Here is a 25,925-nt window from a genome sequence, read left to right on the forward strand (position 1 = left end):
TTTTTGCTTGGAGACTCCCGAATTACAACCAATTGCTCAGGGTTGGGAAAATTGGAATTGCTGTAAATTGTGACTGGTTCTTTGTAAAACCCAAATCATTTAGCTAGAAATTGAAAATACATTTTAATTTAATTTATAGTTTCTCTGTTAGAATATTAGACCCAATTCCTAAAAAGCTTGTCAGTCTTGTATTAGACCCAAGCTCAAGCGCATTAAGAAAAAATATGGCAGATTTGGTCACATAGGGGATGAAGAGGTGATAAAGTAGATACAACGCCCAAAATTAAACTCTCAATCAATTTAATTGAACAAATAATCATAAAAGAGATTTTTTAAATTTATGATTTTTGAAAAAGAAAATTCCAGTGAAATATGTTCATGTAGACTGTGTGGTAGGATGAAGACTAAACAAAGAAATGGACACGTGGTTGAAGTCCGGCCCTACACATTGCCCCATTGGAAAACAGTGGTTTCATCCTCCGTACTCTTTGGGCGTTAAGTGGGTTCACAAACCAAACAATGGGCTGCCTTAACGTGGTGTTTATTTTTTTACTTAATTCTAAATAGAATCTTAATATTTAATCGTATTAAATATTAGATTATTTATTTTTTAGTATTTTATTTTTATTAAGTATTAAAAAGTAAAAAAAATCATTGTGTTATTTTTTCTATTTAGAAAAAATTATATATTTTGATTTTTTCTATTTAGTAAAAAGTTTATAATAAGTCATTAAAAAGTAAAAAAACAAACCATCTAAATTCTAAAACTAAATGATTTTTAGCAAAAAGCCAAAAAAACAAACACCACTTTAGACTGAGGACAAACTATGTAGGTGAATATCCCATTATACCTACATGAATCAGTGGTCAATCTTACAAATCTAAGGACAGAGTAGTAATTCCAATTCAAACCAAACAAAGCTATGAGAACTGCTGGCCACAGCCTCTGGTTTCCCCAAAACTTTGGGCAGTATTCCTCAAAGAATCAAGTGGGCTAGATTTAACAACTTCGTCCACCATGGTTAGATTATTGGGGGCTAGAGTAAATAACTTCATCCACCATGGTTAGATTATTGGTATCTCGATGGGAGAAGTTGTTTTGATGGAAAAACATTGTATTTTATTATTTTGTAAATTTTATCATCACTCATATATATTATTTTTTATTTAAAATTAAATAAAAAATTAAAATTCTTAGAAAATACGAAAAGAAAGTATATCACAATCTTTATTTTCTATTCTAAAATTAAAAAATAAAAATAAAATTATGAAGAAAAAAGTACATTCCAACTTACATTAATTAAGGGATGATATACTCTGCAAATAAAAAATATAAAAAATAATTAAAGGTTAAATAAATCACTTAATAAATCGGTAGTAGGGGTTGATGGTTTCATTATTAGACTATAACAAGGATTTTCATTTTCATTTTCTTTTTAAATGCATTTCATGGTGGTGTAGAATTTTTTTGTATAAGGGTTTTTAAATTGTAATATAGATTATATATATAGTTGTGTTTTGTCCTAAATTCTGACTTCCAAGTTTTCAACATTATATAAAAATCCCTAAAATCACCTACTTCGTACGTTTTCTAACATTATATAAAAAGCCCTGAATTCACCTATTAGAAAAATGTTATTTGGTGCGCTATCATTACCATGACCTCAACCTCGTGCAAAGATATCGAGTGGTTACTAATAGTAAAAAATAAATAATAAAAACAAAATATATTCATTATTATTATTATTATTATTTTGTACTTTTACCATCCATTATTCACATCTTAGCATATGATAGAAAAGATGATAAAAGATTATTTATGTTGTATGATTTTAAGTGAAATGATCAAAATATTTAAAGAAAAAATTAATAATTCATGAAGAATTTTTGGTAAATTTATAAATTTGTAATAAATATTGATAAATGATAAACAAAGTAGTTTTTAAAGTGGTTGCAGTAGTTAAACATTGTATCTTATTATGATTTTCCACCTTCAAAACTTAATAATAAAATTTCATAACAAATTTTTATCTATTTGAAACTTTTGAAATGTGGAATCTTTTCTTGGACATTTTTATATATACATTTGTGAATTTTATCTTTATTTTTTATTTATAAAATTAAAGGATAAAATTAAAATGTTAAAAATAAAAGAGAAGTATATCCCAACTTGCATCAATTAAGAGAAGATATATAAAGCACATGAAGAATGCAAAAAAAATTAATGATAAAATAAATCACTTATTAGATAGTATTTAATGATTTACATTATTAGATTGTAGAAATGAGTTATATTTTTATTTTTGTGTATAGGGGATTTTAAATTATAATATATATTTTTATTTTTGAGTTAGTTTTCTTTGTTGATACATAGTTTTTTTTTTGTCTTGGATATTGTGTTATCAGCAGTTTTAAAAGAAATAAAAATTATTTATCCCACATCGATTCAAAACTAAAAATATTATATATATTTATTAAAACTTTGATACCCTTAAAAAATACAAGTACAACCAATAAGCAAGCATAGGGATGACAACGGGGCGGGTATGGGACATGCCACCCCTACCCCATTTCCATCCCGGTTATATATTTTTTTGCCCATCCCTGTCCCAAACTCGGGGCGGGGCGAGTTGGTGTCCCCCTTACCTGTTTACAAAAGAGCTGATAATCTCATCCCCATCCCAAATGTATTTTCGGGAATTATGCTTTTACAAAACATGGGTCTCTGAAATTTCAATAAACGTTATATGGGTTATCATAAACACATTTAATCAAGCATTTGTTGTGCAACAAAACTACAAACTGCACATATGAGAACAAAATGCACAGATCTACAAATAAACAACCCAAAAAATCTCAAATCCATAAACCAAAACCAGAAAAATATGAAAAACAAGACATTCTAACAAAGCCTCAAAACTTAGGGTTTTCTTACCTGGAAATGAGGAATCCATAGAAACCCTAATAATTTGTTGTCTACGAATTTGGTTTTTGGTTTTTAGAGCAAAAATTGTGCTTTTAGGGTGAAATGGGAAGAAGCAATTTAGGAATAAATGAGAAAACGGGAAGAAATGAGAAAACGAAAGGCCTTTTACGAGCAAAAGAACCCTGAGCAATTTAGGAAGAAATGAGAAAACGGGAAGAAATGAGAGCGAAAGCCCTCTAACTCTCTCATGAGCAAAATAACCCTAAAACTTGAGGAAGAAATGATTATATGTGTAGGACTTTTTGGGTATTTTGTAATGACATAAGGGTAAATTGGTAATTCACATACGGGGCGGGGCAGAAACTGCAAAACCCATCCCTGCCTTAAACCCAATTCGGGTTTTTATATATTCCCCAAACCCTTTTTATACCCGAATAGGATATTCTCATACCCGTCCCAATAGGGACGGGGCGGGTGACCCGAATTACCCGGAAAATTGTCATTCCTAAGCAAGCATTGAGCTAAATCCTAATCTCACATTCCTACTTGAAACTTTACACTCACATAAAAACAACTCACCACTTGACTCGAGGGACTATTCCGTAACTTCTCACTACCAACAACCAGGCACTATTCAACCTCTCGCTCACTTATAAATTCACTCCCTACCTGCATATTCAAAACGTATCTCACTACTATTCTACTCTACTATTCTACTTTTCGTGGTTTCATATCTCACTATTATTCCACTTTTCGCGGTTTCATATCTCACTACTATTCGCGTGTTCAAAGTGTATCCCTCCCTGAATTAATTGTGAATTAATTTAGGCTTCAAAGTGTGTTGCTCTACAATATCCCTCCCAGTCAGGCCTCAAAGTAAGAACAACAACATCTACAATATCTGCCATGGCCACACAACCAAGGCATGCGGTATGCCGCATTTTCTCATGTCCTTTTCCCATTTTGTTCCCTCTTTTCATCTCCATTTTGTTTTCAATATCCCCTTACCTTACTCATATTCTCTAAAATTAGATAAAATTATTAATTTGATCATATTTATCTAACATTTTTAATTAATACTACTAGTATCTTATTTTCATAAATCTAATTGAATTTCCTACTTATTTATTTATTGTTTTCATGACAAAACTTCATCAACTTTCATATCTTTCCTTACAATTCTGAGTTCAACTGTCCTTGCGAAATACCAATATGAGAATGTTTCCCCATTTGCCCAACACAACATAGGTATGCAAATCTCCTTATTTGCATCATTTATATATTTCATGATGGTTGTGGTTTATGAAATCCTTGATTCTAATGGAACTATCAAAATTGAAGAAGATGGAAGATATCTCCTTATTTTGAGTCATGTTCGGTTCTTAAGTGGAACAGCAGCTGCAACTTTGTTGATCCTGATCTTGATCCCATATTTTGGATGGTTCTTTCTGATCATGTGGACCATGTTCTTAGTGAAAATAACATGCTATTGGGATAAAACATTTTATAACTTTGACATGTTCAAGAATAAAAAAAAATGCCAATGATAGGGAAGGAGGACAAGAGGAGCAACGACTCCAAGTTTAGAGTAGGTTTGGTCCATCAGAGGTTATTAGCAAAAAACATATTTTCTTCTTGTACTTTCGAAAGTGTTAAATAAGTGTTATATTTTGAGTAATGAGAGTATTTTTTTCCTTTTTTCTTTTTTTCTAATACATTATTGGTGATTATTCTTCGTCGGAATACCCACAAGGCTATTAGATGTTTCATTGCAAAATATGGTTTTATATGATAGCATTACGATTGAACTAATAAAACATATTTTTTGCATATTGTTTAGTTGGACCCCCCGACTACCTCTCGGTAATATCCTCTTAACATAGGAAGTATAAACTAATAGCAAGTGCTAATCTTTCCCATTCTTACACAAGAAAGACCCAAGGAGAAGGTATATTTAGAAATTGCATATCTATGTTCCCAAACAATAGAAAATTCAATATATGGCACTTCACTCTCTACTTTTCTTTCCCACATTTTCTCATAACCCAAATATGCTCACCTCTCATTCTAAGATCCAACCATTGAAAAACAATTACAAAAATCCTAATAAAAGAGATAGATCATACTACAATTACACTTTCTTACAAGAAATTGAAGTGTAGAAGGTATAACAATTGAGTGAAACAAATAAAAACCAACCTCCTTTAACACACATGCTAATGAAATACTTGCAGAGACACTTTAAATTTCTCCAGACTCCAAGAGATATTGAACAACAGCCTCGACACCTGCAGCGACGAGACCATCACCTGATACGATATAATGCACAAACTCGGCACGGAATCAATAAGACTTGGTTGGATTACAAATTTTTTTTCAAACATTCTCTTTTTCTTTCCAATCACAATAAAACATCAGAATATTTTCAAAAATAAAAATCAGAAATTCACCTTTCAAAAGCAAACACCCATGATTCTGAAATTGGAGCTTTTAACCTAAAAGATCAAAGAAGATGAAGAAGAAAAAACCCAACCCCTGACTCGTTCGGAAATAAGAGGAGAAACCACCGAAGGATGAGGGCATGATTTAGGATTTACTTACTTGATTTTCCTAAAAATCGAGAATCATCGGAGGGTGGAGGTTTGGTGTCAACGGTGGTAACTCGTCAAGTGGATTGAATCTTACAACAGCGACGTCGGCCAGGCAACCCTCTCACAGTCAGATTGCTCTCCCTTCGGGGTCTTGCATAGTTGCAAATTTGCAATTGTAGGTGGTGTCATCTGTCGACGGTCTTGACAACAATGGTGTTGTGCGAGTATGGAAGATTGGGAGCCTAAATTGGTAAAGTAAAAAATGCATTTTATATGGATTTACATTGATGATATGAGATAGGATTTGATGGTAACATATTAAATTAAATTAAATGATTGAGTCCAAAATGATATGGATGGTATGAGATAGGATTTAATGAAAAATTAAATGTATTTATATGGCAGATTGAGAATTAAATCCACAATTCTTAGTAGTATTATAAATGGCTTTGAGTTAAATGTGAAAAAGTTTTATTAATTTTTTAAGCTTATTAAATTTATATCTATTTTTTATATATAATTTACATAATATTTTTATAATTTTTTGAAATTTCTAATTATCTTATTTTGCGTGTTGCTTGATATTGAATCAAGATGTTGAGACCAACATATCTCGGGAACATCTGAGTTAATGATCGATATCGCGACTTTGAACCATGCTCGTCTCCAATCCCTTAACAATGATGAAAAATGAGGGCAACACAATTACCCTTTTTATTATTATCTGTTCAAAATAATACATGCATTATAATATAATTTTTTAAAAATATTTTACAAAAAAATATATGTGGACCCCGTATTTAGGCTCATGCGTTTCCACTCGATGGCGAGCTTGATTTTATTTTGAAAATAATTTTATTTATTAGAAAATGACTTGGAGTCGCCACTTATTTTTGTTTTATTTTTAAAGGGTAAACAAAATAAGAAAGAAAACCCTAAGTGTGACTCCTTATTTTGGAAAAGGTGGTCTGTAAAAAATTGGATCGAGTTTGGGGGTCAGGTTACTTATCGGGAAGGTACGGTAAAGACCGTAGCACCCCTTTAAGTCCCCAAAGTCGGGTCTCTACTAATAAAATGAAGTTGACGCAACAATCAATAATAAAAACAATGAATACCGACATGATCACATATTGAAAGCCAAAACATATAAGGATGATGGTTAGAGTGAGAAAAAATGCGTACCTGATCAGCAAGCGGCAACGCGCTATCATAAAATGAGGTTAGTGCACAAATAATGGACATAAAACATAGCTCACAAGCCACTGAATCGAGTACAAAATCATCAGATATCACAATTAAGTCAAATTTATTTTTCGGGGAAACAATCACTGATGTTGGGCCTTCACCAAAACCCAATTTATTCCTGTATGAATTAATTTCGTAAATTCCATCACTTGGAATTACAGAATTTAATTCACACTTATTTTTAAAATGTTTTAGAAATCATGGAAGTTATGGAAATCCATGCCGAAGAAAATGGCAACAAAATTTTATTAAAAATGTGATTTTTGGGACTTGAAAGCTCTAAGGATGAAGAATCTGGAAAATAATGCGAAAAAAATGAGATTTGGAAAAAAATATTTTTTTAAACCAAGAATGGTGAAAATGAGAAAAAAAAAAAAAAAGGAAGTGACACGTGGCATAAGGGTGGCCATGCAAAGGTGGCCATGCACCATTCCAAACAAATCTAACCCCACTTGCTTTTATTTGATCCTGATCTTAATCCCATATTTTGGATGGTTCCTTCTGGTCATGTGGACCATGTTCTTAGTTAAAATAACATGCTATTGGGATAAAACATTTTATAACTTTGACATGTTCAAGAATAAAAAAAATGTCAATGATAAGGAAGGAGGACAAGAGGTGCAGCGACCCCAAGTTTAGAATAGGTTTGGTCCATAAGAAGTTATTAACAAAAAAACATATTTTCTTCTTGTACTTTTGAAAGTGTTATATTTTGAGTAATGAGAGTATTTTTTTTTTCCTTTTTTCTTTTTCTTTAATACATTATTGGTGATTATTCTTCGCTGGAATACCCACATGGCTATTAGATGTTTCATTGCAAATATGGTTTTATATGATAGAATTATGATTGAACTTATAAAACATATTTTCTGCATATTGTTTAGCTGGGCCTCCCAACTACCTCTCGGTAATATCCTCTTAACATAGGAAGTATAAACTAATAGCAAGTGCTAATATTTCCCATTCTTACACAAGAAAGACCCAAGGAAAAGGTATATTTAGAAATTTCATTTCTATGTTCCCAAACAATAGAAAATTCAATATATGGCACTTCACTCTCTACTTTTCTTTCCCACATTTTCTCATAACCCAAATATGCTCACCTCTCATTCCAAGATCCAACCAAAATTGAAAAACAATTACAAAAATCCTAATAAAAGAGACAGATTATACTACAATTACACTTTCTTACAAGAAATTGAAGTGCATAAGGTATAACAATTGAGTGGAACAAATAAAAACCAGCCTCCTTTAACACATTTGCTAATGAAATACTTGCAGAGACACTTTAAATTCCTCCAGACTCCAAAAGATACTGATCAACAGCCTCGGCACCTGCAGCGACGAGACCAACACCTGATACGATATAATGCACAAACTCGGCATGAAATCAGTAAGACTCAGTTAGATTACAGAAAAATTTTCAAACATTCTTTTTTTCTTTCCAATCATAATAAAACATCAGAGTATTTTCAAAAATAAAAATCAAAGATTCCCCTTTCAAAAGCAAACACCTATGATTCTGAAATTGGAGCTTTTAACCCAGAAGATAAAAAAAGACGAAAAAGAAAAAACCCAACCCCTGACCCGTTCGGAAATAAGAGGAGAAACCACCGAATGATGAGGGCATGATTTAGGATTTACTTACCTGATTTTCCTAAAAATCGAGAATCATCGGAGGGTGGAGGTTTGGTGTCGGTGGTGGTAACTCGTCAAGTGGACTGAATCTTACAACGGCGACGTCGGCCAGGCAACCCCTCATAGTCAGATTGCTCCCCATCCGAGGTCTTTCATAGTTGCAAATTTGCAATTGCAGGTGGTGTCATCTATCGATAGTCTTGACAGCAACGGTGGTGTGCAAGGTGTGCGAGATTGGGAGCCCAAATTGGTAAAGTAAAAAATGCATTTTATATGGATTTACATTGATGATATGAGATAGGATTTGATGGTAACTTATTAAATTAAATTAAATGACTGAGTCCAAAATGATATGGATGGTATGAGATGGGATTTAATGAAAAATTAAATGTATTTATGTGGCAGATTGAGAATTAAATCCCCAATTCTTAGTATTATTATAAATAGCTTTGAGTTAAATGTGAAATTTTTTTGTTTTATTAAGTTTTTAAGCTTATTTAATTTCTATCTATTTTTTATATATAATTTACATAACATTTTTATAATTTTATGAAATTTCTAATTATCTTATTTTGCGTATTGCTTGATACTGAATCAAGATGTCGAGACTAACATATCTCGAGATCATCTGAGTCAATGATCGATATCGCGACTTTGAACCATACTTGTCTCCAATCCCTCAACAGTGATGAAAAATGAGGCCAACACAGTTGCCTTTTTTATTATTATCAGTTAAAAATAATGAATCTATATCCATGTATTATCAAGAATAAATAAGTTTATATTTATAAATTTTTATTATAAATTTATATTTACACATATCCTTGATTTTCCTCAAGGTCTTATTTTTAATTGATTACAAAGCATTAGTACTTATTTAATTTAAAATGTATTAAATAAATATTAATATTACATAAATAAATAAAAGTTGAATTTGAATAAAAATTATATATATATATATATATATCATATTCTACATGAATATGAATCTATTATTAAAGATACATGGTAATAAGTGTTAATATTATATAATCAAATGAGAGTACAAAAATTTTCTATTATTAACAATACATTATTATAATAATGAAATACTTAATATCATGTAAATAAATAAAAGTCATCATAAATTTAAATTTGAATTTATATTTTTAAACCCATCAAATTTATTTTTATTTATTTTTAATTTTAAGAATTTTTTCTCCACTTCAAATAGCAATAATAGTGTTTATTCATACTAATTATACTTAAAATTGATGAAATTTATGAAAAAAGAAGAAGTAAAAACCCATACCCTTCAAATTTACATTTGTTTTAATTTTAAGATTTTTTTTCTCTACTTCAAGTAATAATAATAATAATGTTTATTCATACTAATAGCAATAAAATTAACGAAAATGATGAAAAATAAAAAATAAAAAATAAATAGTAAAAACTTCAAAATTTTAATAATAATAATAATATTTATTCATACTAATAAACAATTCTTCATAATCATAACCTACTAATTTCCAACAATTATAATTGAAATTGTTTTGAATAAACAATGTAATTTGTATTTGAAGTTGAAGAAAATTGTGAAAATTAAATGGGAAGGGTAGGGTTTTAATTTTTTATTTTATTTAAAATTTTTCCCTCATTAATTAATTAATTAATTAATTAATTTATTTATTTATTTATGAATTTTGAGTGAAATTATTATGAATCAACAATTTTATTGATATTTAAAGTTTAAAAAAAAAAAATCTATGAATTTTAAATAAATTTTGGAAGGTATTTGTAATGGGGTATTTTTATTTGCACTTTCCTATTATGTTGAAATATTGTTTGGTTTCAACATTGTTTATTCAAAATAATTTCAATTATAATTATTGGAAATTAGGAGGTTATGATTATGAAGAATTGTTTATTAGTATGAATAAACATTATTATTATTATTATTATTATTATTTGAAGCAGAGAAAAAAATTCATAATGCATAGGGAGACCACAGATTCTATGGATTCAACAATTGATAAACCTACTTGTTTATGTTATTGTCCCTAACCATCTATTCCATTTTTGAATTTACTTTTGGTGCATTTAGTTTGTAACTTATCTTATGTTTTACTTATTTTCAATTTTTTTTTTTTAAGGTTAAGATAGTAGTTTTTTTTTTTTTTAAAAAAAAAAAAAAAACTCTTTTGAGCAATACTTGATTCTCTTGCTATTCTTATTTTTAACCATTTTTTCAATAAGAAATTATTTCTTTTTGGCGGAATTGTAGGAAGTGGATTGAATCGGAAAATTTATTTGGGCCAGATTGTGTTTCACTAGAGTCTTGAGAGATGCAGCTTAGTGAGCTTATAATAAAAAGGTAGGCATTTAAACGGACCATACTGGTCCGAGTCAATCTTAGTTTGGCCTAGTGGGCCTTCGGAATTGCTCCAACATGAATTTCAATGTCAACTTCAATTTTTAAAATTAATAATTATACATTTGTTTTAACTATTTATAACAAATATTATCTTTGAAAAGTAAATTTCAATTAATTTTTATATTTAAATAAAAATTATTATTATTTTAATTATTTGTATCCAAATCATACCCGATATATTTGATTTATCTTACAATGTTTCAACATAATAGGAAATTGCAAATAAAAATACCCCATTACAAATACCTTCCAAAATTTATTTAAAATTCATATATATTTATATATATATATATATATATATATATATATATATATGAATTTTAAATATCAATAAAATTGTTGATTCATAATAATTTCACTTAGAATTCATAAAAAAATACGAGGAAAAAAATTAAAATAAAAATTTTTAAGATCCCTACCCTTCCCATTTAATTTTAACAATTTTTTTCTGAGCATTGATTTGTTGATCGATTATCAAGGGCCACTCATTTGCTTTGTTGGATCTAACTCTCTGTATGCATGCTCTGTTTTGGCTTTGTTTGTTTTTTTTTTTTTTTTTTATCTTTGCTTTCTCTTGTAAATATCTGATGCATTGTTCCTTCTCTGAACTTGAGATATAAAAATCATGCTCTTGTTCCTTGTGGATTCCACCTTCTCCTAGCTCTTTGACAATCCATGAAATAGAGCTAAGTTCATACTCTATTTTTATGTTTTTATTCTTCTTTGTTTGTTGTTGATGGTGGGATGATATTATCAATGGCTAAGTTGCTGGGATTTGAGGAGTGAGGTTATGGGGAAGTGAACTTAATGGAGGATTTCTATGATCATATCTATGCTCCAATCTATTGGTTCAAAATGTTGGCCATGAGACTGCATTGAAGTTTTGGTATTTGGGATCACTTTGCCATCCGGGTTCAGTAAGCAACACAGTGGCAATAAAGATGCATTGGTGTTATTAATTTGGGTGAATAAGTTGGTTGTATGAATCGTGAAAGTTCAGGTTGTGCTTTGAGGAGAGTATATCTTGCATCCTATTATTTTAATTATTAATTTTGGATGTTGAAATATGATGTGATCGCACTTCATACATCATGGTTGTGTGAGGAAAAAGAAAGATTGAAGAAATGGTTGTGTGAAATGGAAATAAGAATGAAAAGACCCTGGAGAGGGCAAAAATGAAAAGAAAAAAAAAATGAAATGATCCCAGAGAGGGCAAATTAAGAAGGAAGTGAGATCTTTAAGGTGAAAGTCCCAAAAGTTTACTTCGGGAAGACTCCGAATGGGGAGTATATTTAGGTACAGATGTGTATCCTTTGGTGAAAGCTTGAGAACCATAGTGCATTGTGTGATTGCGTGTAAGCATTTGCATCATAATTGCGTTTGGAAGAAGGATTTGTATTATTTATCAAGTGTATGTTTGAATATATTATTCAAAACTAAAATGACTTGTTTATTTTGTAAATTTAGAATTGTTGATATACTAAACATATGATTGAATAAGGAAAATGATAATTTTGATTGTTTTAAATTTATATGGTTAAGGTTTCTTTTAATGTATATATTGTAAATGTAATATTGTATTTTGACATATGGTTGTGTTATTGACCTAGAATTTCTAACCTATTTGGGTGTAAAACACCCTACTGAGCAACGTGGAAATGCCCATCTCTTTATTTTCTAAAATTTTAGATGCAAATATAGTTTCAGAGGGACCACAAGAAGTTCAAGAAGCGTTCTAGAAAGTAAAAGAACTATAATAATAGTTGTTTTTAAATTTATATTTCTCTTTTTATATGTACCAATTTGAGTTATATGGACTTTTGTATGTTAAATTATATTTTGTTAAATTGTAAAATATTTTTGGAAATATTTTTTTTAACTTAGAGATTATTGTAAATATTTCAGCTTTTGGGCAGAAAGATGACTGGTGGATTTATTATACTTGTGAATAAGAGATAGTGTGATGGTTGGTTTTAGAAAAATAAAATATTATAGTAAATCTTAACTTAATAAGAGCAGGATGATCATCAGCCTGCTCTTGAAGCATCCAGGGAGGGCATATTCCAAGAAAGTTACGAAAAATTGAGATGAAGAAACTGCAGTGAAGCAATTTCATGGAATTTTTGCTTGGAGACTCACGAATTACAACCAATTGCTCAGGGTTGGGAAAATTGGAATTGGTGTAAATTGTGACTGGGTCTTTGTAAAACCCACATCATTTAGCTAGAAAAGCTTTGAAAATACATTTTAATTTAATTTATAATTTCTATGTTAGAATATTAGATCCAATTCCTAAAAAGCTTATCAGCCTTGTATATATGGCTAAGCAGGTCAACTTCCCAAGCTCAAGCGCATTAAGAAATTCTCAGACCTACCTTTTTTTTATAGGATTTTTGGGAAGTTTTACAGCAATTGAAAACAAATCCTAAAAGGGTCGGGAAATTATTTGAAAAAATATGGCAGATTTGGTCACATAGGGGACAAAGATGTGATAAAGTTGGTACAACGCCCAAAATTAAACTCTCAATTAATTTAATTAAACAAATAATCATAAAAGAGATCTGTGTAGACTGTGTGGCAGGTTTTTAATTTATGATTTTTGTTTTTTTATTTATACTTTTTGAAAAAGAAAATTCCAGTGAAATATGTTCGTGTAGACTGTGTGGCAGGATGCAGACTAAACAAAGAAATTGACACGTGCTTGAATCCGGCCCTACACATAGCCCCATTGGAAAACAGCGGTTTCATCCTCCGTACTCTTTGGGCGTTAAGTGGGTTCACAAACCAAACAATGGGCTGCCCCAACACAGCAACACTTAGATTGAGGACAAACTATGTAGGTGAATACCCAATTATACCCACATGAATCAGCGGTCAATCTTTCAAATCTAAGGACAGAGTAGTCATTCCAATTCAAACCAAACAAAGCTATGAGAACTGCTGGCCACAGCCTCTGGTTTCCCCAAAACTTTGGGCAGTATTCCTCAAAGAATCAAGTGGGCTAGATTTAATAACTTCGTCCACCATGGTTAGATTATTGGGGGCTAGAGTCAATAACTTCATCCACCATGGTTAGATTATTGGTATCTCGATGGGAGAAGTTGTTTTGATGGAAAAACATTGTATTTTATTATTTTGTAAATTTTATCATCACTCATATATATTATTTTTTATTTAAAATTAAATAAAAAATTAAAATTCTTAGAAAATACGAAAAGAAAGTATATCACAATCTTTATTTTCTATTCTAAAATTAAAAAATAAAAATAAAATTATGAAGAAAAAAGTACATTCCAACTTACATTAATTAAGGGATGATATACTGTGCAAATAAAAAATATAAAAAATAATTAAAGGTTAAATAAATCACTTAATAAATCGGTAGTATGAGTTGATGGTTTCATTATTAGACTATAACAAAGATTTTCATTTTCTTTTTCTTTTTAAATGCATTTTATGGTGGTGTATAACTTTTTTGTATAAGGGTTTTTAAATTGTAATATAGATTATATATATAGTTGTGTTTTGTCCTAAATTCTGTCTTCCAAGTTTTCAACATTATATAAAAATCCCTAAAATCACCTACTTTATACGTTTTCTAACATTATATAAAAATCCCTGAATTCACCTATTAGAAAAATGTTATTTGGTGCGCTATCATTACCATGGCCTCAACCTCGTGCAAATATATCGAGTGGTTACTAATAGTAAAAAATAAATAATAAAAACAAAATATATTCATTATTATTATTATTATTTTGTACTTTTACCATCCATTATTCACATCTTAGCATATGATAGAAAATACGATAAAAGATTATTTATGTTGTATGATTTTAAGTGAAATGATCAAAATATTTAAAGAAAAAATTAATAATTCATGAAGAATTTTTGGTAAATTTATAAATTTGTAATAAATATTGATAAATGATAAACAAAATAGTTTTTAAAGTGGTTGCCGTAGTTAAACATTGTATCTTATTATGATTTTCCACCTTCAAAACTTAATAATAAAATTTCATAACAAATTTTTATCTATTTGAAACTTTTGAAATGTGAAATCTTTTCTTGGACATTTTTATATATACATTTGTGAATTTTATCTTTATTTTTTATTTATAAAATTAAAGGATAAAATTAAAATGTTAAAAATAAAAGAGAAGTATATCCCAACTTGCATCAATTAAGAGAAGATATATTAAGCACATGAAGAATGCAAAAAAAATTAATGATAAAATAAATCACTTATTAGATAGTATTTAATGATTTACATTATTAGATTGTAGCAATGAGTTATATTTTTATTTTTGTGTATAGGGGATTTTAAATTATAATATATATTTTTTATTATTTTTGAGTTAGTTTTCTTTGTTGATACATAGTTTTTTTTTTTGTCTTAGATATTGTGTTATCAGCAGTTTTAAAAGAAATAAAAATTATTTATCCCACATCGATTCAAAACTAAAAATATTATATATATTTATTAAAACTTTGATACCCTTAAAAAATACAAGTACAACCAATAAGCAAGCATAGGGATGGCAACGGGGCGGGTATGGGACATGCCACCCCTACCCCATTTCCATCCCAGTTATATATTTTTTTGCCCATCTCTGTCCCAAACTTGGGGCGAGGCGAGTTGGTGTCCCCCTTACCTGTTTACAAAAGAGCTGATAATCTCATCCCCGTTCCAAATGTATTTTCGGGAATTATGCTTTTACAGAACATTGGTCTCTGAAATTTCAATAAACGTTATATGGGTTATCATAAACACATTTAATCAAGCATTTGTTGTGCAACAAAACTAAAAATTGCACATATGAGAACAAAATGTACATATCTACAAATAAACAACCCAAAAAATCTCAAATCCATAAAGCAAAACCAGAAAAATATGAAAAACAAGACATTCTAACAAAGCCTCAAAACTTAGGGTTTTCTTACCTGGAAATGAGGAATCTATAGAAACCCTAATAATTTGTTGTCTACGAATTTGGTTTTTAGTTTTTAGAGCAAAAATTGTGCTTTTAGGGTGAAATGGGAAGAAGCAATTTAGGAAGAAATGAGAAAACGGGAAGAAATGAGAAAACGAAAGGCCTCTTATGAGCAAAAGAACCCTGAGCAATTTAGGAAGAAATGAGAAAACGGGAAGAAATGAGAGCGAAAGCCCTCTAACTCTTTCACGAGCGAAATAACCCTAAAACTTGAGGAAGAAATGATTATATATGGAGGACTTTTTGGGTATTTTGTAATGACGTAAGGGTAAATTGGTAATTCACATACGGGGTGGGGCAGAAACTGCAAAACCCATCCCTGCCTTAAACCCGATTCGGGTTTTTATATATTCCCCAAACCCGTTTTATACCCGAATAGGATATTCTCATACTCGTCCCAATAGGGACGGGGCGGGTGACCCAAATTACCCGGAAAATTGTCATTCCTAAGCAAGCATTGAGTTAAATCCTAATCTCACATTCCTGCTCGAAACTTTACACTCACATAAAAACAACTCACCACTTGACTCGAGGGACTATTCCGTAACTTCTCACTACCAACAACTAGGCACTATTCAACCTCTCGCTCACTTATAAATTCACTCTCTACCTGCATATTCAAAATGTATCTCACTACTATTCTACTCTACTATTCTACTTTTCGTGGTTTCATATCTCACTATTATTCTACTTTTCGCGGTTTCATATCTCACTACTATTCGCGTGTTCAAAGTGTGCATATTCAAACTGTATCCCTCCCTGAATTAATTGTGAATTAATTTAGGCTTCAAAGTGTGATGCTCTACAATATCCCTCCCAGTCAGGCCTCAAAGTAAGAACAACAACATCTACAATATCTGCCATGGCCACACAACCAAGGCATGCGGTATGCCGCATTTTCTCATGTCCTTTTCCCATTTTGTTCCCTCTTTTCATCTCCATTTTGTTTTCAATATTCCCTTACCTTACTCATATTCTCTAAAATTAGATAAAATTATTAATTTGATCATATTTATCTAACATTTTTAATTAGTACTACTAGTATCTTATTTTCATAAATCTAATTGAATTTCCTACTTATTTATTTATTGTTTTCATGACAAAACTTCATCAGCTTTCATATCTTTCCTTACAATTCTGAGTTCAACTGTCCTTGCGAAATACCAATATGAGAATGTTTTCCCATTTGCCCAACACAACATAGGTATGCAAATCTCCTTATTTGCATCATTTATATATTTCATGATGGTTGTGGTTTATGAAATCCTTGATTCAGATGGAACTATCAAAATTCAAGAAGATGGAAGATATCTCCTTATTTTGGGTCATGTTCGGTTCTTAAGTGGAACAGCAGCTGCAACTTTGTTGATCCTGATCTTGATCCCATATTTTGGATGGTTCTTTCTGATCATGTGGACCATGTTCTTAGTGAAAATAGCATGCTATTGGGATAAAACATTTTATAACTTTGACATGTTCGAGAATTAAAAAAAATGCCAATGATAAGGAATGAGGACAAGAGGAGCAACGACCCCAAGTTTAGAGTAGGTTTGGTCTATAAGAGGTTATTAGCAAAAAACATATTTTCTTCTTGTACTTTCGAAAGTGTTATATAAGTGTTATATTTTGAGTAATGAGAGTATTTTTTTTTTCCTTTTTTCTTTTTCTCTAATACATTATTGTTGATTATTCTTCGCTGGAATACCCACAAAGCTATTAGATGTTTCATTGCAAATATGGTTTTATATGATAGCATTATGATTGAACTAATAAAATAAATTTTCTGCATATTGTTTAGCTGGACCTCCCAACTACCTCTCGGTAATATCCTCTTAACATAGGAAATATAAACTAATAGCAAGTGCTAATCTTTCCCATTCTTACACAAGAAAGAACCAAGGAAAAGGTATATTTAGAAGTTGCATTTCTATGTTCCCAAACAATAGAAAATTCAATATATGGTGCTTTACTCTCTACTTTTCTTTCCCACCTTTTCTCATAACCCAAATATGCTCACGTCTCTTTCCAAGATCCAACCAAAATTGAAACACAATTACAAAAATCCTTGTAAAAAAGACAGATCATACTACAATTACACTTTCATACAAGAAATTGAAGTGCAGAAAGTATAAAAATTGAGTGAAACAAATAAAAACCAACCTCCTTTCACACACCTGCTAATGAAATACTTGTAGAGACACTTTAAATTTCTCCAGACTCCAAGAGATATTGATCAACAGCCTCGACACTTGCAGCGACGAGACCAGCATCTGATACGATATAATGCACAAACTCGGCACGGAATCGATAAGACTCGGTTAGATTACAAATTTTTTTTCAAACATTCTTTTTTTCTTTCCAATCACAATAAAACATCATAATATTTTCAAAAATAAAAATAAGAGATTCCCCTTTCAAAAGCAGACACCCATGATTCTGAAATTGGAGCTTTTAACCCAGAAGATCAAAGAAGATGAAGAAGAAAAAACCCAACCCCTGACCCGTTCGAAAATAAGAGGAGAAACCACCGAAGAATGAGGGCATGATTTAGGATTTACTTACTTGATTTTCCTAAAAATCAAGAATCATCGGAGGGTGGAGGTTTGGTGTCGGCGGTGGTAACTCGTCAAGTGGACTGAATCTTACAACGGCGACGTCGGCCAGACAACCCCTTCACAGTTAGATTGCTTCCCCTCCGGGGTCTTGCATAGTTGCAAATTTGCAATTGTAGGTGGTGTCATCTGTCGGCGGTCTTGACAACAATGGTGGTGTGCGAGTGTGGGAGATTGGGAGCCCAAATTGGTAAAGTAAAAAAATGCATTTTATATGGATTTACATTGATGATATGAGATAGGATTTGATGGTAACATATTAAATTAAATTAAATGATTGAGTCCAAAATGATCTGGATGGTATGAGATGGGATTTAGTGAAAAATTAAATGTATTTATATGGCAGATTGAGAATTAAATCCACAATTCTTAGTATTATTATAAATAGCTTTGAGTTAAATGTGAAAAAAATTTATTAATTTTTTAAGCTTATTAAGTTTATATCTATTTTTTTTATATATAATTTACATAATATTTTTATAATTTTTTTGAAATTTCTAATTATCTTATTTTGCGTATTGCTTGATATCGAATCAAGATGTCGAGACCAACATATCTCGAGATCATCCGAGTCAATGATCGATATCGCGACTTTGAACTATGCTCATCTCCAATCCCTCAATAGTGATGAAAAATAAGGGCAACGCAATTACCTTTTTTATTATTATCAGTTCAAAATAATACATGTATTATAATATAATTTTTTTAAAATATTTTACAAAAAAATATATGTGGACCCCGTATTTAGGCTCATGCGCTTCCATTCGATGGCAAACTCGATTTTATTTTGAAAATGATTTTATTTATTAAAAAATGACTTGGAGTCGCCACTTATTTTTGTTTTATTTTTAAAGGGTAAAGAAAATAAGAAAGAAAACCCTATGTGTGACTACTTATTTTGAAAAAGGTGGTCTGTGAAAAACCGAATCAGGTTCGGGGGTCAGGTTACTTATTGGGAAGGTACAGTAAAAACCGTAGCACCCCTTTAAGTTCCCAAAGTCGGGTCTCTACTAATAAAATGAAGCTAACACGACAATGAATAAGAAAAATAATGAATATTGACATGATCACATATTGAAAGCCAAAACATATAAGGATGATGGTCAGAGTGAGAAAAAATGCATACCTGATCAGCAAGCGGTAACGCGCTATCATAAAATGAGGTTAGTGCACAAATAATGGACATAAAACATAGCTCACATGCCACTGAATCGAGTACAAAATCATCAGATATCACAATTAAGTTAAATTTATTTTTCGAGGAAACAATCACTGATGTTGGGCCCCCACTGTAGACCCTCAAATTTGTCCCTTTAGCACATGTCTTTGAGTTCGTTTTCAGTACTTCAAAATAGTTCCTTGGTGGCCCATGGCTACTCATACCACTTACCTTTTTCTGAGTCACCTCGGAGATTTTGGTCGAGGGATTATCTGACCCATTATTGTGACCCTTGGCAACCCTATTTTAGACTTAGGCTTTTCGTTCATTTTTAGGATAGCTTTTAGGGTAGCTCATTTAGGCACCCTAGGCCCACTTAGGCACTTAGGCCCATTTAGGCACCCTAGATCCACTTAGGCACTTAGGCCCATTAGGTCCACCTTGGCCCACTTAGTCTCACCTTGGCCCATTAGTCTTTGTTTTTAGTATGACTTATATGGTTGTATGACGCATTTATCTCATTTACTTATTTATTTATCTTTATTTTTTATTATTACTAACCACTTTTATTTGATCATTTATTATGGTTTTATTTATTCATTTGTTTTGATTTATTTTCATTATTATCAATCATTTTTTAGTTATTTATTTATTTAGTATTCTTACTTATTTATTTATTATCTTGTTATTTATTCATTTATCTATTATTATCATTTTATATTCTCCGATTTATTTATTTAGTTATTTATTTATTTTATTATTTATTATCTATTTTATTATTTATTTATTTATTTAATTTAATAATTTGAAATTTTTATGGAAGAAGTCTACCATTGGATAAGTTTTTGAAAACGGTAAAACTCTTTAAATGATATGCATGGATTGTGGGTGATATGCGTGGATTGGTATTGTTTGAAATTAAAAAAAAATGAGTTTTTCCGGTGCATAAGATAAAATCTGGAGGGAGGAAGACTCCTCACGTAGGAGGACTATTATTTGCTATAAAAAAGCTCTAACAGATAGGTATAAAGGGAGGACTTTCGGCACATAGAAAAAAAAAAAAAAAAGAGAGAGAGGCGGAAAAATTGGATTTTCAGAGAAGACTTTCTAGTGAGAAGCTGTCGGTGGAGAAGAAGGAGAGGGCGGTGGAAGAAATCTCAGACGACAAACCAGTGGGATCTCCTTGCCAGAGGAGAGCGTTCCTCGGTATGTTTGTTGAGAACTCCTTACTTATTGATATTATCACTTTGTTCTGTATCCTCTCTGGTTAGTGTTCTTTTACCATTGTTTTTTTGTTAGGATATGAAAGTGATATTGGTCTTCTCTTCTCTCATATTCTTTTAGTTTCATCTAATCATAAATCTGAACGTAGTCTCAATCACACCACTGGTCTGCGAATCTATCGACTTCAGAAAGAAATGGGATCCCATTTAATGTCTAGTTTCCTTGTTTATTTTGTTATGGATATCCTGTATTTTGTTTCGTTTACTACTCTACATCTAGTATCCCGATCCATGTCCCTGTTGTTGGCTCACATCTTTGAATTTACTCCGGACGTTTGGTTTCGTGTTCTGATTTGCACTTGAGAGAGAGGGTTCAGTACATGACAAGCCATATATCGTGTTAAATGGAAATTTGGATTTTTTTTTCACTGGAGATTTTAGATTTCAAAAATTGGTTTGCATAGGAACTCTTCCCGAAGTCGGACCTTCGACAAGCCATTCAATTCCTAGTCATTCCTAATCTCTAGCATTCCTCTATCTGAATTTCAGATAGATTTGGTTACCCACTTCCCGAAAACACTAGAAACTGAGTCCACTCCTTTTAGGTCACTGCTTTCTCATCATTCGCGGGATGGGTCTTCCACATCTGCTTGTGTTCCTGTTCCTGACATGAAGACCCTAACTAGTTCGTTGCGATCTTCTCATTTTGAAGCCCTAGATGATCAAAGTTTGGTTCCTACTTCGCCATGGTCTTGGAACAGAGAAACTAAACCACCATTCTCTTCATACCTTCCTCGAGAAATTGAACCCACTATGGTGGGTGCTGGGCTTGTAAATCTAGGCAACACAATGCTTTCTTAATGCAGTGCTCCAATGCTTCACGCACACTGTCCCCCTTGTCCAGAGCCTTCGTTCTTGCAATTATGCCATGCCTTGTCATAGTTTGTGTTTCTTCCATTGGTTTCTGTTTATATTAAAGAATGATCCGACTTTGTTAGTTCCATTGTAATATCCAGAAGTTCCTTCTTCTTTCTTCCATGTTCAAGCCTGTTGAAAGTGCATGTATGATACATGGCTTTGAATGATTGCCCATCTACGTGTTTCCCTTCCCCTTGCCATCCTTTTGCTATATCTTATAGCCTTTGTTCATGGTTTGTGGGTCGGTTTGCAAGAACGTCTTATCGTTTGCAATGATTAGCACCCGAGCCATCCTCATTTGGCTGATCAATGTCACTGGGGAAGTCCTTGGAGGGCGGTTGCTACTCTTGATATTACAGGTGATATGGTGGTATTTGTGGGTTTTGTTGAGGGTATTTGGGTTCAGATCGAAACTGCCCATCTGAGGTCCTGGATGAAAGAATCAATCCTGTGTCAGTTGTTTGTCTCAATTATCTATAAGATAGACAAGTGTCCTTATTAGCAACAGGTGAAAGGATGGGTATGCAGATAGATCCAAGCCAAGTTGGAGAGTGGTGTCGGACACGCGCTTGATGAAGGAAACATTGAGGTTCTTGGATATAAACATGGTCCTACCATCAGATCTGATGTGACAACCAATATGTTGTGTCACAAGGAAGAAATATTTGAACCAATACTTCTCTGCATGGCCATGCGAATTCCGAGCATATATACTCCTCGACTGGGACGACGTTCATAATGTTGACCACGTGTGAACTATTTTTTGAAGGTGGGAATTTTGCGAATTCATTTCAGCGCCCAATTTTGTGTGTATTTGATCAGACTTTGGGCTATCAGTTGGAATCCAGCACGACTTTAGTTATCGGCCGCTCGTTCACGATGTGCTAGATTGGAAGCTTAATAGGTTGGAGTATGGGGCAGACCTCTAGCACTGCTAGGTTCGCCTGACACAGGTGGACAGATTGCTTATATGCTGGATCAAGTGCGTGCCTTGGAAAATGAGATGCTTCTTAAGATACAAAAGCAAGGACTTGATGTCATTCCTAAAATTCTCATAGTTACCCGACTTATACCTGATGCAAAGGGGACCACACGCAATCAGAGACTTGAAAGAATCAGTGGTACAGAACATACACATATTTTTTGAGTGCCATTTAGAAGAGAAAATAGTATTCTGCGGAAATGGATCTCAAGGTTTGATGTATGGCCATATCTGGAAACCTTTGCAGAGGATGTATCAAATGAAATTGCTGCCGAGCTACAGGGAGTTCCAGATCTGATCATTGGCAACTATAGTGATGGGAATCTTGTTGCATCTTTACTATCTTATAAGCTGGGAATTACGCAGTGCAATATTGCTCATGCATTGGAGAAAACAAAATATCCAGAGTCTGATATATATTGGAGAAAATTTGAGGATAAGTACCATTTCTCAAGCCAATTTACTGCTGATCTAATTGCAATGAACAATGCAGATTCTATAATCACCAGTACATACCAAGAGATTGCCGGAAGCAAGAATCATGTTGGACAGTATGAGAGCCACACAGCCTTCACTCTTCTAGGGCTGCACCGAGTTGTTCATGGCATTGATTTTTTATCCCAAGTTTAATATCATATCTCCAGAAGCAGACATGCCCATATACTTCTCATACTCAGAAAAAGAAATGGTTGAAAGTCACATGCAGAAACTCGTCCATATGGAAAACTTGAAAATATGCACATATTCCTTTTTGATCCTTGCTGCCAGTTTTCACTCAACCACTGACCCTTCAACTTCAAAAATTCATTTTGACAACTTTAGGATATCTGTAAAAAATTTCCAGAAATTTTATGACTTTCCTCACTTCTTGAACTTGAATTTGAGGTTTTGTTTGAGTTAGAAAGTCATTCTGAGATAGAAGATATAAATGAGTCTTTAGGGGGACTCCGTTTTCACATAGTTCTGGACACCCAAGATCTTTTGGAAAAAATAAAATACTAGAGGACTTTTTAAAATTGATTCAATATTTTTTCTCAATTATGAGCTTCTTGAAATTGATTTTAGACACATAAAATATTAGAAAATATGCATTTTTGAGGGAGATATGATTTTTCAAAGTTGTGCCTACTGCGCATGCTGGAGTTTGTACATCTGATTACATTTATAGTTTTAAAAATATTTTTGAGTACTATTCGACCCCGAATTTATTTTTTATGTGATATAGACATTTTGAAATATGTGTGTGATTTTTTTTTATGATTTTATAGGATCATTTATTATTTTAAAAAAATTCATTTATGCACGTCACTTTTCCTTATCTAATCTGGACTTTGTAGAACCTTTAGGTGCCTTTGCAATAATCTGTCTTTTGAATGAGTGTTTGGCTTTTGGTATGTTAATCTAGGTGTGTAGGAGTTGTTTCCTGAAACTTTTTGTAATCAAATTCCACTCTAAGCCATTTTTTTAGAAATTGTTTTACGATGCTTCATTTTCTAACCGCATGCTGATGGTTTTATACCTTACTTGAAATTGTTATTATTTTTGGAGTCATTTAATTTGTCTTAGCTCAATTTTGGCTTTGAAACTGTATATTAGACATAATGGATATTTCATATAATTTATGCTTGCCCTAACCAATCTAGCATTTTTCGAGGAATCTTATAAAATATACTTGCTATCCAGGTACGTTCTCTATCCTCTAATTCCAAAATTCTATGAAAATGCATGCTATCATGAGCTATATCCATGCTTTGATTTAATCCTTGGGTGCTTAGATGTATGTTTGACTTGCTTGGATAAAATGCATGTTGTGTGCTATATCTCTATACTAACTTTGATGTCTTGTGATAGCGCTTGAAAAGTCGTTCAGGTACGTACTTCGATTTTCTCTCATGGTTTGTTTTCTTATTAGGCATGCAATATTTGAAATCACCTAGTCTACTTAGGTATCCATGATCAACCATTTAATTGCCACGCTTCCCTTAACTTAGTCAGTAGAGACCTTTTTAGGGCTTAGAGGGGTGCTACCTTCTAGAGGTACCTTCCCAATAAGTAACCTGATCCCCAGACTTAGACTCGGGTTTCTCAAAGACATGCTTTTTCCAAAACTATGGAGTCACTTTTTAGGGTTTTTCTTTCTTGTTTTATTTTCCCTTCAAAATAAAAATAAAATAGGTGACGACTCCAACTTTTTTTTTTTCAAAAATCAATTTTTCACAAATAAAAAAGCGAGTCTCGCCGATCGAGTGGGGGCGCACATGAAAACTGCGGGTCCACACCCACCAAAACCCAATTTATTCCTGCATGAATTAATTCCGTAAATTCCATCACTTGGAATTACATAATTTAATTCACACTTATTTTTAAAACGTTTTAGAAATCATGGAAGTTATGGAAATACCTGCCGAAGAAAATGGCAACAAAATTTTATTAAAAATGTGATTTTTGGGACTTGAAAGCTCTAAGGATGAAGAATCTGGAAAATAATGCGAAAAAAATGAGATTTGGAAAAAAATATTTTTTTAAACCAAGAATGGTGAAAATGAGAAAAAGAAAAAAGAAAAAAAAAGGAAGTGACATGTGGCATAAGGGTGGCCATGCTAAGGTGGCCATGCACCATTCCAAACAAATCTAACCCCATTTGCTTTTATTTGATCCTGATCTTAATCCCATATTTTGGATGGTTCCTTCTGGTCATGTGGACCATGTTCTTAGTGAAAATAGCATGCTATTGGGATAAAACATTTTATAACTTTGACATGTTCAAGAATAAAAAAAAAAGTCAATGATAGGGAAGGAGGACAAGATGTGTAGCGACCCCAAGTTTAGAGTAGGTTTGGTCCATAAGAGGTCATTAGCAAAGAACATATTTTCTTCTTGTACTTTCGAAAGTGTTATATTTTGAGTAATGAGAGTATTTCTTTTCCTTTTTTCTTTTTCTCTAATACATTATTGGTGATTATTCTTCGCCAGAATACCCACAAGGCTATTAGATGTTTCATTGCAAATATGGTTTTATATGATAGAATTATGATTGAACTTATAAAACATATTTTCTACATATTGTTTAGCTGGGCATCCCAACTACCTCTCGGTAATATCCTCTTAACATAGGAAGTATAAACTAATAGCAAGTGTTAATCTTTCCCATTCTTACACAAGAAAGACCCAAGGAGAAGGTATATTGAGAAATTGCATATCTATGTTCCCAAACAATAGAAAAT

At 31.9% G+C, this 25,925-nt stretch overlaps 1 pseudogene; it reads left to right on the forward strand.

Annotated features, from left to right (window-relative positions):
* Positions 1 to 3,832: 3,832 nt before the first annotated feature.
* On the forward strand, positions 3,833 to 25,079 carry LOC132254720 (sucrose synthase 2-like; annotated as a pseudogene).
* Positions 25,080 to 25,925: the final 846 nt, after the last annotated feature.

The sequence above is a fragment of the Vitis vinifera genome, chromosome 12 (assembly GCF_030704535.1).
Source record: "Vitis vinifera cultivar Pinot Noir 40024 chromosome 12, ASM3070453v1".
Lineage (NCBI taxonomy): Eukaryota > Viridiplantae > Streptophyta > Magnoliopsida > Vitales > Vitaceae > Vitis > Vitis vinifera.